This window comes from Chiroxiphia lanceolata, chromosome Z, assembly GCF_009829145.1.
Source record: "Chiroxiphia lanceolata isolate bChiLan1 chromosome Z, bChiLan1.pri, whole genome shotgun sequence".
NCBI classification, from domain to species: domain Eukaryota; kingdom Metazoa; phylum Chordata; class Aves; order Passeriformes; family Pipridae; genus Chiroxiphia; species Chiroxiphia lanceolata.
This window is the reverse complement of record NC_045671.1, coordinates 22,282,022-22,300,784: the sequence shown is the minus strand read 5'-3', so window position 1 is coordinate 22,300,784 and position 18,763 is coordinate 22,282,022.

Sequence of the window (18,763 nt, the reverse complement as noted above, 5' to 3'; positions counted from 1 at the left end):
TCTGAGCTCTCATTCTCCAGCTAATGCAAACCTCTCTGTCCACTGTTGCCCAGGTCCCTTCCTCCAAAAAAGGCATTGGTCCAGGGCTGTCCAAGGCTCTTTCCAAAGAAATGCTTTGACCACTGTTCACATTAATTGATGAAATGTTTCATTTCTCTGTAATGAATGTTCAAACAATGGAGCCTTTGCTAATGCATTTTGCAAATGCGTACTAAGATCAATGCCAAGACAGCACTACAAGCATAGTCTGAAACCAACGGATGATAAATAATCTATTGCTGCCCTGGTTATCAGATATTGGCTTGCAATCTAATAGCTTTTACAGTTTCCCATTAGACTTGCTGGCCATCTATTTAGTCCCTGTGAAGAGATACTGTGCAGAACAAAGGAAGAGGGATGGTCTGGTCTGGACAGCTTCTCTTGCATCAAGGAAATTTAGCTGCTCAGTCTGACCAGGGGGCCCTTGATGAATGGTACAGTGGAGGACACCCACAGGCAGCATTCAAACATGTCAGCAAACAAAGTAAATAAACACAAAGCTCTGTTGCCCATCAATAGGTTCAAGACTAAAAGCCTATCTGATCTCTCCTAGTCACAAGAAGAATGGCTTAAACAAAAGTGTGATATAAAACAATATGAAAAAGAATATTTAACCATGTATTGTGGTCTGGGGGTCCTCAGCCTTTGGTATTACAAGTTCTCCCACACAAATGAGGAGGTTCCACACAGTTGTCCCACCTGGGGCTTTAATTAGGACACCAGTGAATGGCCACTTTTGCCATCCGTTTAACTCTAAACTAATGACACTGCAAAAATTTTTAGAAAATCCTAAGGTGCCTTTCTGTGCAGAGTGCATGTAATCTAAATGAAATCTTAATTTTTACATGAAATATGTTAAAAAAGGTTACTTTTTCTTATAATTGTAGTTGTACGGTATGAACTTCATCTTACAAGAAAGACAGTAACGAGTAGGGGAATCTCTGCTGAAATCCTGATATGACATTGTGATTCTAAAGACATTTTTGAAGGCAGGGAATTGGCAGATGCAAGAAATGCAGCTCAGATATTATGGCATCAACTTGCTGGAACAAGTCCAGAGGAGGCCACCAAGCTGATTAGAGGGATGGAGCACCTGTTCTGTGAAGGCTGAGAGAATTGGTATTGTTTAGCCTGGAGAAGAGAAGGCCTTTGGGTGACTTAATTGTGGCCTTCCAGTATCTGAAGGGAGCCTACAAGAAAGATGGAGAGGGAGGACTTCTTAAAAGAGCACAAAGTGACAGGACAAGGGGGAGTAGCTTCAAACTGAAAAAGAGTGGGTTTAGATCAGATATTAGGAAAGAAATTCAGTACTGTTAGGGTGGTGAGGCACTGGCACAGGTTGCCCAAAGCAGTGGTGGGTGACCCATCCCTGGGGCTGTTCAAGGCCATGTTGGATGGAGCTCTGAACAGCCTGGTCTAGTGAAAGGTGTTCCTGTCCATGGCAGAGAGGCTGGAACTAGATGATCTTTAAGGTCTCCTCCAACCCAAACCATCCTATGATTCTATGGTTTTCCTGGCCATCTCCCTTGCTCCAATTTCAGCAGCTCCCCAGCAATTTGTTATCTATAAATCCCCCACACCTGTGTGAGAGCTGCTATTGCTGAAAATCATCATTACATATAATACAAGTCTTGTCTCAGTGAAATGTTTGATCTTGAAAGCGAAACTTAGGTGCTACAGCAATTGATGTTTAATGTTTTCATAGAGGCACAAGGTGATACCAAAAAACAGGGGCAGAGAATGATCTAGAAATGCTGAATGCATACACCAGTATTTTTTGGTTGTTTGTTTTTCTTTTGCTAGTGTAGAGATACTGGTAGGCTCTCCAAGTGTATAAAAAGCAAACGGAAAAATATTGCCAAAAGATTACTTGGGTTTATACTGTTTCTGAATAAAAGAAATTGTACAGGGAAGACTTTTATTGTCCCAACGTCATCCATGCAACTTGCTTTCACTGGAATAAACATGCCTAAATATAAAGTAAAATAATTCCCCTAGCCAATATTTCAGTCTAGTCAAAATCTGGACTTTTTGTGTATAGTTCCACACAAGGGGAGGATGTTCCTAAATTCCCTTGTGCTTTTGAAAACCTCCACATCATATAGTCTGTTTGCCCCAGTGGACCCTTAACATTCTCTTCTAACTCTAGTCTGAACTTATATGCCAATTTCATCTGACATTTAAAAGACACAGAGTTCTATGAAGTTTTTACACATTTATGCAAAAATAACAGAAAAGGAAAAAACATTGGTTAATTGGTCGTCTATGTACAAAATTCTATGTAGGTACTGCCTGCTTGTGCAGCAGTTTTGAAATTAGCCATAGACAAATCAGAAAGGGACATGAGAAAAAAACGAAGGAGTGTCAGCAGGGTGCAGTGGGAAGTGGGGAAGAAGCTGAAGATGGTCTTCAAGGAATTGAAGGTGCTGGGGATAGTGAGGTCTATGAGCATAAGAAGGACCTACACTGCCCTGGAAGTAGGATAGTGGGGTGGGAGACAAACTGGAGAGGAAAAGGGACAAAAATCTGGAGAAGACCCATCCTCTCTAATTCTTCTCTTGTGAAATCCCTTTATAGGTATAAAACACAACTATTGGAAAAGTTGTTAGGCTGCCCTTGGAGATACTAACTGACTTTCCAGGATTCTTAGAGATATTTGGACAGCTGGAGATACAAACATATTAGTTTCAACTATATAAAAAAACCCAACTGCACTATTTTTAAGTTATTTTGTTTGATCACTACAAAGGCCACAAAAATTACCATTGTTTATGCCTCAGATGCAGATTGATGGAAGAGAATGTTATTTCTTTGTTTTGTAGTTTCTGCATGTCCTCCCAGCTGCTACAATGTGCAGCAATATCAGATGCCATGAGAAGAGATCTGACACTCCAGAAAATAGGCACGGGAAGAAGATTTCCTGGCTCTGAGGACAATAGGCAGCTTTGGTTCACTATGTTTGGAAGAGACAATGGGAATTTAGATGTGGAGGCTGCGAGAGAAGCACCAACACAAGAAGTTCTTCTCTTGGTCTACAAAATCTAACCCTACAGACATAGTCAGCAACTAGATATACACCATATACACATGGGAGGGGGATACAAGAAGGGTGTGAGAGACATCTAAAGGAAATGAGTGGACTGTATATATGCACTGAGGTATTAGGAGGCAAGGGGTATATATGTAGGAGGAGGAATGGAGGCAGTGGGATGCAAAGGGAATCAGAGGCATTAGGAAATCCTGGCTGTGCTTCTTTTACAGAACATGAGACCTAAGACTCTCCTGGACTGCTCTATGAAATTAAGACAATGATGAACATGTTGGGACATTGGCAGCATTCTTTGTTTTTTTTCAGATATTTATGCTTTCCTCTAAGACAAGAAAATGCCTGGAAGACAAACCCTAGAGGAAATCACCAATGCTTGACTAACTTTCTGCATCTGAACACTACTAAATTTTGAACTGCTCAGGATTAATTTACCTTTTGCTGTGAACATCATGATCTGTAGTTGAGATGCTCTAAAAAATTCCTAGCAACCAGTCTTGTTTGATCAATGAAGCATCATTCTTTTGTTATGGTGCTTAAGACCTTATTGTTCATGCTGTGAGTTAACCATTAAGCCTTGGTCTTAAAGAGTCAATAAAGAGAATGACCTTTTTTTGTGGTAAAAGCCTCAATCTTAAATATAATAATTCTACAAATAAAAGCGTCAATCTTAAATATAATGATTCTACAAATAAATTTCATCCTATTTCAACTTTCTTTCAAGTTAACATTGCAGTTACCTATTTCATTTATCAACTATTTCTTTATGATAAATGTAGTATGAATGATACTAGAAAAGCACTTCAAGTGTTGGAAAAATGCTTATATTTTTAAGTGGAATATCTCAGGAGATTTTGTCATATGAAGAGAGTGTAAAGCCCAGATATGCTTTCCTTTAGGCTTTGATTTGTCTTTGATTTCAGAAGGAAATAGACAGAAAATCTCTCCCATGAACATAGGCACAACCTGCTAGATACAGTCAACCATATCACAGTAGTTCACGCACTACTAACTTTTCCATACTTTCTTCTGCATCTGCTTCCAAAATTTAATTTGAGATTTCCTGTCTTCTCATCTAATGCTTGAAAGGCACCCAAAGTCTCAACAGAGCAATTCTTTGAACAAATTCATGTTTGTCTTTTACCTTCACAGCAAAACTTACATCAGGAGGCCATATCAGGGAAATTTTTGTGCAAGACCCAAGAAAAAGGAGACTTATTTTAATTTATCATTTTAAAACTCTTATTAGAAACTTTGTTCAAATTCACAGATTCAAAAACTATTATGATATGATCTCATCTACAATACAAAATTCCACAAACAGCTAGAAACCCAAAAATTCCTCACTAAATTATAGCATAATTTTTCAAAACCTTTTCCATCTCAGTTTGGAGCTCACAAATGGGCATAAAAAATTCCATGGGGAGAGAAAATATTACATTGTGTTTTTCAAATAGTCAATTGTTCTCACTAGTTCTCACAAGCCTTCAGTCCTCCCATCTTTTTCCTCTTCGCCTTCCTAGAATTTCTTTGACCCTCACTTTCAGCCCGTGTTATGAGTTGGCTGTTAAACCCTTATCCTGATCTAAACATTTGACAAGTTTGATCTAAACATTTGACAAGAAAATCTATTTTCTATCACATGACTTGCATTACAGGTCTTTACTGCAATTTTTTTACTAAACAACATAGGAAACCTCCCCTTTATGAAGACAGTTCATTTCCCTAGAAACCCGACATAGGATTTTTAAAGACCCGTGATTCAATTTCTACCTCTGTGCAGTTTCAAAATTAATTTTTTAATGTACTCAAAGTATGAGTCACTAGTCAACAGAGGTTAGCCTGTCTCAGGGTCTAGATAACAGATATTGTGAGATAGTGAAAACTTCTCATTTTCAAGGATTGTGAAAGAAAGGATTCTGTTAAATATTTTGTGGTAATTGAGTATTATCTCTATTTCAAATGGACCATAAGTTTTGTTATGTCTGTCAGAGACTGAAATAGTTAATGATTTATGCACTCCAGGAGTTTGCAGGCTTTGACTTTTTGCCCTAAAAACACAAGGGGATACCCCAGATGGACAGTTGAGCCCATCCCCTCAGTGCTAAGCCCTAAAAGGCAAGAAGATGCCTCAGGTGGACTAAGCCCTAAAAAGGCAAGAAGATGCCTCAGGTGGACTAAGCCCTAAAAAGGCAAGAAGTTGCCTCAGAGGGGCTAAGCCCTAAAAGGCAAGAAGATACCTCAGGTGGCCAATTGGGCCCATCCCTCCCTCCAGTGCTAAGCCCTAAAAGGCAAACAACTCCTCATGCCAGGGAGGTGCAAAAGCATGCTGAGGGTATATAAACTGACTGGTGACTTTGAGAATTTGGGAGTTCTCCTTCTCCCCCACTGCCTGTGAATCAAGACCATCGCTCTCAAGCATCGCTGGATCCCGTGGGCGGTGACTATGTCCATTTCTTTTGTACTCTCAGCTTCTCTTTTCCCTTACTCTCATCCTAGTTTTCCTCTCCCCTAAACAGTTTCCCCCCCCCAAAAGTTATCTTTATGTTACATTGTTTTATGACAACACCCAAACTGTTAGCATGCTTGTTGATACGGAATTGTTAAAATAAACCTTGGCAGTATATGTTTTCAGACACTGATTATTCAGTGTCGTTTCACTCTAATCCACCCCAAGGGAATTATTGATAAAAACCTGAGTTACCCCCCTCCCTTTTTCTGGGACGGGTCGTAACAATGTCTTACTTCGTTATGAAGTCTATTCAATTGAATTGTAGTTAAAAGGTCATTGTGATCACACTGGATTTATCGAGGCTCAGGAAACACAGCTATTTACTATCTGTGCTAAAGAACCACTTCTGGATATACTTTTGATGAAGAGAAATAGAATGAATGAAATTTTTCTACAAAACAAACAGAGGAGAAATCATAGCTCCAAATAAAATTAAAGCTCCATGGAGCTTTCAGCAGATGGTTTTGGCCAGGCAACTTTTGTCTTTGCTACATCAGACACAATAATTTTGGATCAGCTTTTCTGACATGAACTCCTCAACACTGCCAGTGGTGTCATTATCTTACCTTCAGTCAGCCAGTCATCTGAGACTGTATTTCTCCATCTAACAGGGTATACATTAGCCAGTCTGAGCCCTACTCACATGTGTCTACCCGACCATAACATACATAAGGAAGAGACAGGTAACTTTTTCTTTTCTATCTCAAGAGAGGGTGACTTTGGGGAATTCAAATGTAACAGCAGTCAAAGAGCTATGGTCTTCACTGGCCGTGTAACCTCTTGAATAATTAATGGTGTCAGTGGATTGGCACTGGATGAAGTCTTGAGATGCAATATGCAATAATGCAGCTGCAAGGGCCTCAGAATATTCAGAGGTTTCTGCGTGCAGTCAATCAATGTAGCTTCTCCCTCTCAGTGGCACAGTTGCTTACCTTCTAATACAACTGCCAAGAAGCTAATTCTTTTTACCCTGGCCATTTACAGCTTTCAGGACTGAATTTTAAAGCCAGTTGAAAGATTTAGAGACAAGCCCTGATGACTTCCAGCAGTCTTTATGTTCTCATCACAAATCCTCCAAACACTTCTGAAAGTCTCCCAGCACGCACTTTCTCCATGTCTGAAATAGTGGACCAGTGAATCAGAACAGTGTTGACATCAGCAAATGCCAGGTTAATAGTGAGTCCCCAGACTTGCTGTTTACAAACCTAGGTATGTAATTCCAAGTTCCTGATAGCCAATTCCTTGTCTGGTTTTTAAATGCTGACTACCTACCACTTCCTCATATCCTATGGAAGAATGCTGAAATACTGGATTCTAAAAGATACCTGTCCCCTAGTTCATTGCCGCGGTCTGAAAAGGGGGGAGGGACCGCGGCACTGCACGAGTACAGGACACAAAGGTGGGATGCAGGTAGAGTCCTTTATTCATGCGTGCACCCGGTCTTTTATCAGCTCGGGAGGGGAAAGGGCCAGAACGTAGGGCGGAGCATGAGACAGACAAGCGGGGGCACAAACCAGGATAGGGACACGGGCAAAAGAGGGAGGAACCGGGGAGAGAAGGGGCGAATGGAGGCTGTCCCCTCTCTGCAGCTTGTCCAGCCAATCGGCAGAGAAACAGAGAAGCAGGGAGGTGAACAGGCTGGGACATGCCCGGGAAATATAAATTCTGGGGAAGCATACAGTGTGTATGTACATAATAACTGTAAAGTCTGTATCATAAAGTCCTTTCAATCACTGTACATCTTTTTCCATTTCTGAGATTTTCCCCATTCTGATTCCTGGTCCTTCACAGTTCATTATGCCTGGCTAGGCACATCCATGGATATGCTTCTCAGAAGGTGCATGTCACCTCTGTCAACAGAGGACATTGACCTGAGATGTGAATGCATTGGGAGGGAGGAGTTCAAGGGCCTTCTGCTCTCTTCAGAGAGACCACAGAAGAACATAAGATGGGAGGAGACTGTCAAAGCCATCAAGACAGTCTCCCCCAAGCACAGGAAGATTTGTAAGGCAATTAATTCAGAAGGACTACACTATCAGATGCCCACTATGCCCATTCCCAGAAAGCCCCAGACACTGCTTAATCCTTGTCAAAGATGACCCAGAGGAACAGAAGCACAGTGATGTAAAAGTCAACAGGTGTTGATCTCAGATTGAGATCTTCATTTAATGCTAATAAAACTCACAAAACTGATTATCCTAGTCTCAGAACACCTCACTAGTACACCAATATAGTACTTCTGGAACATGGGTAACATTTATTTTAAAAATAAGTATGTTGAGACACTGACATGCTGTCATTTGCCTATGATGACTTGCACCATGATTTACAGAATCACAGCATGGTTGGGATTAGGAGGGACCTTTTGAGGTCATTTTGTGCAGGCCCCCTGCTGAGGCTGAGCTTTTGAGTGTCTCCAAGGATAAAGACTCCACAACATTTGTGAGCAACCTCTGGCAGTGCTCAGTAACTCTCAAGAGTGACTAAGGTCACAGGAAAAATATGTTTCCTAACATTCAAACAGAAGCTCCTGTGTTTCAATTTGTGAATACTCCTTTGCTGAATCCATGTTGACTATTTTCTTGTCCTTCGTGTGCTTGAAAATGGTTTCCAGGACTATCTGTTCCATAACCTTCCCAGGAATCAAGGGGATGCTGACTGACATGTAGTTTTTATTGTACTGATGTCATAGGACTTCAGTGACTTCAATAGGCTTTAGTTAAAGTCATAAAGAAATTGAGAATAGACCCAGGAACCTTACCTTTTAGTGTTAGCCATGAAATGCACTTCTTAACTGTAGGGATGATCTACACTGAGCCAGTAGTTGCTTTCTGGACACAGGACAGGCAGAGGATTTGTTTGAACAGCTGAATAGTGAACTGCCTTCCAGTATCACCTCTGAGGAAATGAGAAACAAAAAGGATGTACTAAAATAGTCTTAGTAAAAAAAGACACGTGTGTCTTTTACTCCAAATGGCAAGCCTGCCCCAGTAGACAGTTCAGAGGGATTTCCACAACTTTCTGGCTAGTACTTAAACTCAGGTATTTCTCTCCAAAGTACAAAACATCCTCTCAGCTGTTGGCTAGCTTTCTGTTTTTGTGGGGGTTTTTCTGTCTGATTACACATCATGTCTCACTTGCATTCCCTCCTTTTTTCCTAACCCTTATGTGAGCGGACACGCTCTCCCCATCATATCCTTTTCCAAGCTTCCTGCTATTCTGCTGCTTCTATTAAAATCTAATCTAACATCATTATTTTTAAAATATAAAAGGGCAAAATCTATTCCCTTTCCATTGTACTAATTTTTTTCTTGGCTGCATGCATCATTCCAAAACGTAGTCTAGTTGTAGGGAAGCAAGAGGGAAATTCAACTTGCACATCACATCTACAACCCCTTCTGGGTTATGTGACAGGGAAGAGATACTAAATATAGAAATTAAATAGCTTCCACAGTTAATCTAGATAAAATTAAAATTTTAATATTGAAATTCAATGTATAATGTAGCATTTAATCAGTATACTAAGGGGATCATGTTTCAAAATATGAAACAGAAAATAGAACATTTAGTATTTTTTACTTCAGAGTCTGACTTGGGATTTGCATCAAGTTTTGCTTAGTTGCCTATAATTCCCTTCATATGAGTTATCAGAAAAAACAGTTTTAAATTACAGGAAGGCTTGGTCATGGCCCAGATGAAGATGTACTGCTGGGTCTCTTTTGGCATTTACAACACCTGGCACAGGACCCCAGTGGCTGAAAATTGGCTCGGGAGATGCTGCAATAGCAAAACATAATTTCCATACCCCATTCTTGTATATCCTTCAGGGCTTATTCTCACTGCAGTTCAGATAATGGATGCATTTGGGTTCCCCAAGCAAGCTGCATTCCTCTAGGTACCAAAGCCCCCAGATTATGTTGTCATAGTACTGCTAATGCCAAAGGCTTGCAAAGCTTTCACTGAAATATATTCCTGCACCCAGATGCCTTAATAATTTATAAAGCCAGAAAATCACAGTGTTGGCACAAAGATGCTTTAATATTAAGCTGCTCTAAGTCTGGACCAGATACAGTCTGCTGAGTTCAATGAAAGGCAAATAGCAATAATGTGACAAGACAGCTGAAATATTGAGTACATTTGGAAGACACTTGGAAACACAAATATTTAACAATTTATGCATTGCTTTTGCAGATGCTTAAGAAGGATTTGATTTGTCAGAACACAAAGCTAAGCTACTAATAAGGTCAAAAACAATCTATGTATTTACAATACATAGCACAGTGTTATATAAGGGAGCAAACCCCCCAAAAGAACCATATGCATTTCTTTCACAACATGCTACATAATTGTAAAATTATTCCTCTCATCTACTTCTAGTCATGTCTGGCACATGACACAGGAGATAGAAATGAATGAAAGGAAAAAATCCTGCTGAATAACCTCATATAATTTTGCCCATAGAGGGAAAATGGCAGTCACAAGCAGTCAGCTCTGGGACAGAACACAGCAGATTTCAGTAGCACAGAAAAATGTTGCCTGTGTGCTTTGGGATGGGGACCAGGCTGTGTGATATAAAAGACACAGGGCAGAAAGCAGTGCCAAAACTCTGTGCTTAGACTGTGTGGGCATGCTTCACTACCTGCAGCAGGAGTAGTTTTCAAGCATGTTAAGCTTTTCTTCATTTCAGAGGACCTAGGAGTTGTGGGTAAAGAAAACATGAGAAAAATGACATTGCAACATATGGAAAACCGGTGGGTCCCAAACTGAAAAAGTCATAGCTGGAATAATAAAAAAAAGGTCTGGTAATGTGAAGCACAACACACTTGTACTGGGTTTGGCTGCAACAGAGTTAATTTTCTTCACAGAAAAGGAATTTTGGCTGGAGTTAAACTATAAAAACACTGCAGGTTTAGTGTTTTTAAAAAAAAAAAAACACACAGCCATAAGATGAGGCAATTCACAGTTCAAGACTCACTATCATTGTCAACTTTTATTTACACTAAAAAGCACGCATGATGATATCTCCCATCTATGTTTCTAAGAGCAAAAGGCATTATATGTAGACCACAAAGCTGTATCCATATCTCCCATTGTGACTTCATACCAAGCCTTCTCTCTTTCATATTTGGAGTCTGAAACAAAAAATTTCCAGCCTAGAGCTCTGAAAAATGCCGGGTGATAATCAGATGAACAGAAAAAAGTAGAAAGGTGTTTCATCTAGACTAGAGAGTTTTTTAATCAATGATGATGAGCTGCAGCACCTCAATATAAACATGAGTTTCAAAGAGAAGTACATTTCAGCTCTTACACTAAAATAACTTGTGGATATTGATGGCAACTTAGCAAAGTGGAAGTTTCCATTGGAGCTTAAAGCATGCTTTGGCAAAGTCCCAGCTGAACATAAATATTGCTTGTAAAGGCAACACTGACAATTTCCTGCTGAAATCAAGGGATCGTTTCTTCACTACAATTCAGACGTGACTCCTTATACACAAACAGTAAACATCTATGGGTTTGTGCACATGTACTGTGTGCTGCGCTCTATGAGAAGCACAGCCTTAGCCTATCTTTCTGCCACAAGCCCGGCTTTGCCTGTCATCAGCACTGTCCCCTTCCCAGAGTCATGCAGTGAAGAGTTGAAGAAAAAGTCTCTATCCACATTCTCTATCCACAATTTCTCCATGGATGCAGTTCTACCTCTAGCTGCTCTTTATGAGTGTTGGTACCTGAGATGAGGTAGGGGATAGAGGAGCTTTGCAGCCAGGTATCTGGAGTGCCTTGCAAGCTTGGGCTTGCAGTGCCAGTCCCATGGCTGCCCATGCTGACGGCACATCAGGATAAGGCACCTGTGGGTGCTGCCTGCACAGGAGTGGGCCAAACAGCTGCTGCAGTGGAGTACACAGCTGCATTTCTCTGCCATGGTGAGGACACTGAACATCACAGTCCTGTCATCAAGGAGCAAATATTTCAGGGGAAATCTTGATTTTGTCTGTTTCATGTATATTTTAAAGCTGATTTTAACCACTTCCGTACTATTGCGTGCTTCTTGCCCCTGTTGTCTAGACCTTGTTTCCATCAAGTTCAATGAAACCCTCATCACTAAACTCCATAGGTCTACTTCACAATCCTCAAAACCACTAACAAATTTCCAATTGTGAAGTGCTGTATTCTGACTTTGTGTTTTATCTCATGTATCTGTCTTGCCTGATCTCAGTAGCTATAGCTCCTTGCTGTTCACAGCTAATGGGTCCATCCTCTTTTTAGTTCAAGTGATAAATGTCTAGCTTTTCAAGCCAATTTTTTCGCACAGCTGCTGTGCTTTATTGCAGGCAAGGAGTTAGTTAGAAAAGGTGGGGAGCTGTATTTTATGAGAAATATATTTTTTTTGTTTAATTTAGTCATAGAGGTAGTTAGACTAGAAACACACAGAGATCAAGTACCATATATAAAGTAACACTAATTTAAGTTCAAGATCTGTTTCGCAGCTCCCTACCCAGAGAGAGGAGAAAAAAAGAGGGATTTGCACAAATAATCAGTGGGAAAATACTGTGCCAGTCTCCTGATGATGAGGGACACAGACACCAGAGAAAAAGAAGAGAACTGATAAAACATGATTTTGTCTTGTCTTGCTGTCTTTTTAGAAGAAGTGAAGATCAGTAAGTGTGAATATCTTCAAGTATTTTCCCCCTTAGGAAAAAATACTGCAGGAAAAGCTTTCATCTTCCAAATGAGCTGCTTTTTAACAAACTATGTTGGCTGCTTGCCATATTAAGCTTGACTCCTGTTTTGTTTTGGTTTTTTTTTCAGCAATAGCTAATGAAAATGTTTGTCTGATCAGATTGTTGGACCCAACAAACCAAGATTGTGAGACATAAAACTCAAACTGGCTTGGTGTCAGCTGTCTTCTTACCTGCCAAATACCTCAGCCTAGGAGAGTCACAAGCTTTGTTCTGTTCTGCTGAGCTGCATGGAATTTATAGATTACAGCAGGGTTAATGGGCTTTGTTAGTCAATCCCAAAGCACACCACATAAAACCTTCAAGATCATAGGGCAGCCTCTCCTCCAGGGCTGGGAAAGACCTGGAGGAAGCAGAGACCTGAGCAACCAGCTCTGAGAAGAGGAAATCCCACAAATTATGAAAATTCCTTCCTTTTCACATTGCTGCCCCCAGGGACTTTTCTCAGTAGGCAAAAACTGAGTGTGAAAATGGGTGGTGGCTTGCTTTGGTATAATTTTGTCTGAGTTGCTGCTGAAACATGAAGCTGGCTTCCCTAATCAAGTTACATGTTATCTAATATGCATGCTATTTGTTTGCCAGCAATAAAGTAGTAAAGCTGTAGAGCATTTTTGTGCCTTCCTCAAACATATATCCAGATGGTTGAACTGATGCCTAGAAGAACTCAGGTGCCTGCAGGAGATTGTGCTGGGAGGAGGAGTTTAGAGGAGCTCTCCTCACCCTCCCCATGTGAAGGGTACACAATAAAGCAGGTGGCATAAAATCATATGTTTGGGTTTGAGTTGGAAGCGACCTTAAAGATCTTAGTTCCAACACCCCCACCACAGAGGCAGGGGCACCTTCCATGAGACCAGGTTGCTCAAGGTCCCATCCAACCTGACCTTGCATGGGCAAGCACAAGCTGCCATTCTGCTCCTGAGAGTCCTTTCACACAACTGCAACTAGCAATTGGTCCTTAAGACCAGTTTGATTTACAGTTGCACCCACAAGGTGTCTCAAAGCAGGCTTTGATCCATTTTCCTTGCAGGATCGATCACCACATACTTTTTAAGTCCATAGGGGTTTTTTTAGCCTCAGTAGCATCTTACACTGGGGTCTTGAGTGCTCAAATCTTCACTCACAAGAGTGGTTATGAAAGCTCAGGTGAACTATTCTCTACACTTAGATTTATTAGATCTCTGCTCTTTACTACAGTTAATCTGGGTCCACTGGAGACTGGTTTATCTGACACAGATATTAATATCTGTGCGCTGAGGAACCTGAGCTTCTGGGTCAGGTCAGGATATTTTGTGCCTTCTGTTTTTGTCAATGCACTTGTGAAGAAATTTTAATCTCCTTTTGCAGGAGGACCACCAAAAGTATGGCAAGAATTGGGGAAAGCAGCAGGAGAATCACATGGCTTGTAAGGAGGTGGCAAAGCTATGCTTGCTCATCTGCTCCCCAGCACCATCCCTCACAGAGTGTGTATGACTGGTTCCTGTCTGGATGATGTAAAAGGTAGCAGAAGAGCCAAACCATTTCTTTTTGGCAACAAACACTGCTGCCTAAATAAGGAGCATTAGGCTCTCTGGTTAGTCCAAGGAGGTCTCTCCAGAAACAATGCAGTATCTCACATAGTGTGAAACCTTTTAATGTAATCTAACTTCATGGCTTTTGCAGCTAGAGTCGAAGAAATATAATGCCCTAATTACTAAAAACACCAAAAACAAGAACAGCCATTTCTGCCCAGCACATGTTCTGTCTGCTTTCTGTTCCCACCTCTTCTGAACCAATTTGCCCACACCTTGGTTACATAGCATGTAACCACATCCTGCTCAGCAGTGAGCAGGAAATTAAAAGAACAAAAAGTAATGAAATACTACCATAACATAACTCTTCTCACCAGAATCTATGTGATAAGACTTATAAGAGGAAATGCTGCCCCGCTCACTGGAGACCATCATATAATGGTATCACTTCGCTGGAATTGGTGCAGAAAATACTGATAATCAGACCAAGACAGAAATTTCTGTGTCCTGAGTTACTGTAAGAAAAACAGGAATGAAAGAGAAGGGCAAAGCATTAGAGATGGAGAAACTGAGTATTAGGCTTGGACATAATCTGATGAAAAGGGACATATGTATTTGTAGATGACAAAGCAAGCTGAGACGGTATCAGTCTACAGTGTGTCACAGAGCTTGCAATTCTCACCTAAGGGCAGGTAAAATAAGGTTACTTATAAAGGATTGAGAAGGAAAATAATCTGTATCCAGGACATTTCTGTCAATAAAAACAAACATTCCAGACTGCTGTATCTTCCTCATTCCCTTTTCTTCCTCGTTAGTGAGCACTGTCTTATCCACAAGTCAGTACACAAGCTCCATCAAACACATTTTAAACTGGCCACTGGCTAGAAGAAACCAACTTTCTCTTGGATCCCTGGGTAAGTATTACTCTGCTTGAATGAAATATTGAAGTCATACCTTAATTCAAGGTAAGCAGGAAGCCATCTTGCTAAAATTAATGCCTATGTTTCCTATAGAGATAAGATATACAGACAGACCAGCCTATCCAGGACTAGCTGCCTAAATAGGATCCAGTCCAAAGTGTTTTAATTTAGCTTATTTGGCCACTGAGCCAGATGTGTCCTGATTTAATGGGTGAGTTATATTTGTTGGCAGTGATAGATCTCATTGCCCTGTTTCACACCACGGTGCAATATAGGGTATCACCAAACAGTTTGAAAGCAAACATGGCCCTGTTTTCCTGGATGCAGCCATCACCCTGGCTACAGACTTCTATTGAGCCTGTGGAGTTGAATTGTAGAAGGCAGTGCCAAGTGCTTTGGATGCTTCAGCAACAGAAAATACTCATAATAATAGGCAGATTTAGCCTTTCTGATTAACTCAGTGGCCTAGGAACTGTGAAGATATCTCCATCAGCCTCTGACCAGCTGTTACGTTGATAGAAGAGTCTAAAAATTACTCCCTGTTGTGTCCAAGCACAACAGAGTTGTATTTCACTATTTTTTTTCTTTTAGAGAACACAAACTTATCCCGTCACATGCCTGGGAGAACCAGTGCTGCGAATTCAGCTCTGCATTTTCACTGCAGAGCTGCCTCAGAGCTTGTCTGGTCACATCAGCAATGAGGGCCAGAGTTGGACCAAGGTCATGTTACTGTGCTCCCTGGAAGGGAAGTAGTAGTGAAAAGAGATTGTGAAGAATTAGTCCTTGTGTTCCATTACCATCAGCTTTGAGAGATTTTGGGAGATTTTGCATAGTGCAAGCTCTGCACAGCTCAATTTCCTTTCTGGGCAGAAGCAGCACTCCCACCTAGGTTCCCAGCTATCTGGAACAGATTAAAAAGAGGCCACTGCCATTTTTCTGCCCTGAGCCATTTCATTCTTTGCCTTGACTACAGCTAGCCTTGTTTTCTCATATGCCCGAGGTTCCAGTGTTGCAGCACGGCTTTGTCTGACTGATTTTGCCATTGCTGAGCCACCAGCTGAAGTGTAGAAAATCCTTTATCTCTTTTCTGTTTGATTTTCACCTGCTGTGTGCTTCCTACAAAACCATGATAAATATGAATCAAGGTGACAGTAGCAGGAGAGGTCAACCAGCGGAAGGTCATGTCCAGCAGATGCAGTCTGCTCACTTTAGTGGCTTCCCACTGAATACAGTCATTGAGTGTGAAAGATTTTGTTGTAGTTGTCCCTTCACTAATTAATGTGAGTGTGACAGCTTTCAGGAGAAATCAGGCAGCATTTCATGGAGACAGCTAAATGTAGAACTCCTTTGAGCACTGGAGGTTGCTGCAACTGCAGACCTTAATGAAAACCTGAATACATTCAAGCATTGCAAGTAATTAGTATTTTTGCCATTGACAGTTGCCTGAGAGTGATATGACAGTGAACTTTATTCCTGATAAAGGGTCGATATATATATATATTAGTAGTTTATGATTCTGTGATCAGACAGATATGCAAGTTATAGAGGCTGAAAATTTTTTTATCCTAATTCTCTACTTCCATGCTTTGTTCCAGTACTCTCTGGGGCCTTGCAAAGAGCCGGCATAAACTCTAAGAGCAAAAAGTGCTCCAAAATCAGGCATCCAAACCCTTGATACAGCTGGTAATTCTATTCTGTAGAAATCCAGAAAGACTATAGAAAAATTGTTTCCTATGCAGCATTCACAGGCAGGTCTGTGAAACATTTGCCTGGAAAATCATTTATCTACCCTATTCACAGTGGATCGATTGCAATCTGTAGCTACATCTCCATGGACAGAACTACTCACATTTATACTGAGGCTTAAGTTTCATGTTCTGTCAAATAGCCTGGGCTTTTAATAGGACACGATCTACAAACACCTCAGTGATAATCTAATATATTGATTTTCCCCTTCTACTTTTTCTCATATGCAATATCATTATAATCAGATAGTTTCTTGATTCTTCTTAGTTCCTGGTATTACTACTACCTGTGTACACACTCACAGACTCCAAACAACAAATCTGTTCAAAGCACTGAAAAGAATGCTTTGTGATCTTTCCCTTTCTGGTACTCATAAAGAAATGATGAATTTTCCAAGGTATTTTATAGGTATTTATGCATCAATGAACTTAAAATCCAATGGCTGTAATTTGTGCTCCTCCAAACATTTTTGGAATAATTAACTTCTTTTGGCCAGGTCCTTATCTCCAGTATTATGAAATCAGCAGATCCAATAGAGTGGAAAGAGCTACTGTACTCTTTCTTTTTTTACTTTCTGTTATTTACAAGCTGGATCACCAATTTGTCTTCAGCTAAATCACACATAGAGCCTGCTTACATCGAGACCCACACAACTTTACACTGAACTATCATTGTGTGAGTGGCAGGAACAAACACTGTCAGGAAAGCACTGGCTAGGAATAGAGGATATAGGCAGCAACAACAGCTTACAGATATTGTACCAGGTAATGACAACCTTTTGAAGGCAGTGGGAGATTTACTTTTATCATCTGAAGAGATCAAGACTTCATGAAAGAAAAGTTTTATTTTAAAGACACAAGGAAGGAGATCTCTGCTATGTGAGACATAGTGAAAGCAGATGTGAAGAAAGAAGGGAAAGAAATAACTGAATTTTTTTTGACATCCTAGGAACAGGGGCAAAGCACTGTGGATATAGACCTTACAGGACCAGGAAAAGCACAAAGGAGCAGATCTTGAATGCTGATGTTCCAGCTGCCAGAAAACCTCCCCACATTTTATGCAGCCTATGCTATGTCCGTGTCCTAGCCCTGGCAGTGAGTTATTTCTGAATCCTGAAAGGATAGATGAGAGAGCAGCAAAAGTCCTGAGTTCTCCCTGCTGGACCAGGCTGTGCTGGTCAGAAACAATCCAGGAAGGACATGCTCTGCTTAGTGACTGGACCAAATGCTGCTGTTAGAGACAGGGTAATGTGATTGAATTAACACTCTTCATTCTTCTCTTTTTAACATATGCTTTCAAAAATTCTCACAGAGAGCTCTGGGAACCATCAAAGGCCAATCCCAAAGATCAATTCAAAGCAATATCATAATAAAGCCAGTAGAGGTAAGGAAAAAGTGGAAAGGGCGAGTTCCTTCATATCTGAGCAAAATAGTATAAAATTCTTTAATAATCATGCCAATAAAATGGGAAGAAATTGGCCAGATTATTAATGTGCATTAATATGCATGTTGTAACCATGAAAGCACCTACCTATGTACAGGGAGCAACAAGATAGTCCTTAAGAAGAGGTCGAAGAGATACACACAAATTGTACTTCCTTTCCTTTTGAAAGGTACAACAGCATAATTATCTGCTTAATTATAATTAGCCATTTTTTTTTGAATATGTATTTTATGCTTGTATTTGCATAAAAGTGTGCGTTTATACGTCTCCATAAATACACACAGGAATATGTACTTATGCACACACACGTGCTTGCACAGGGATTGCTGTCTGTGGCACAGTGAGCAACCAGAGGAAGCCCCAATGAATTCCACGTCCAGTGAGTGAACAATGCAAAAACTCTTGTGGTAGAAACATAACTTGCATCAGCTGGTGCAGAAACCTGAATATCTCCTTGCATAGCTGGCGCAGAAGAGCCTCTTACGTCCTGCTCACCACACACTGGTTTTAGCTTGCCAAGTGACAGAGCCTGCCACGCCAAGGGAAGCAGGAGAACTTTCTGCCATGTGAAAGAGCTTACTCACTGAAAGAGAGTTTCCTGTTCCCCCTGAAAAGAGCTCCCTTCCTAGTAGGCTTCCTTAGAGAATAATTTCAGTAGTACAGAAGCAATCGTACTTTAAAAATTACGCAGAGGGAAACAGGAGAGGCAGCTAGTCACTGTCCTTGAAGCCTCCCTCCTTTTTTCCATCCAAAGTGTATCAGATGTGCTCTGCCATTTGAAGGACACTGAAAAAAACTAGCTTTTGCAAATT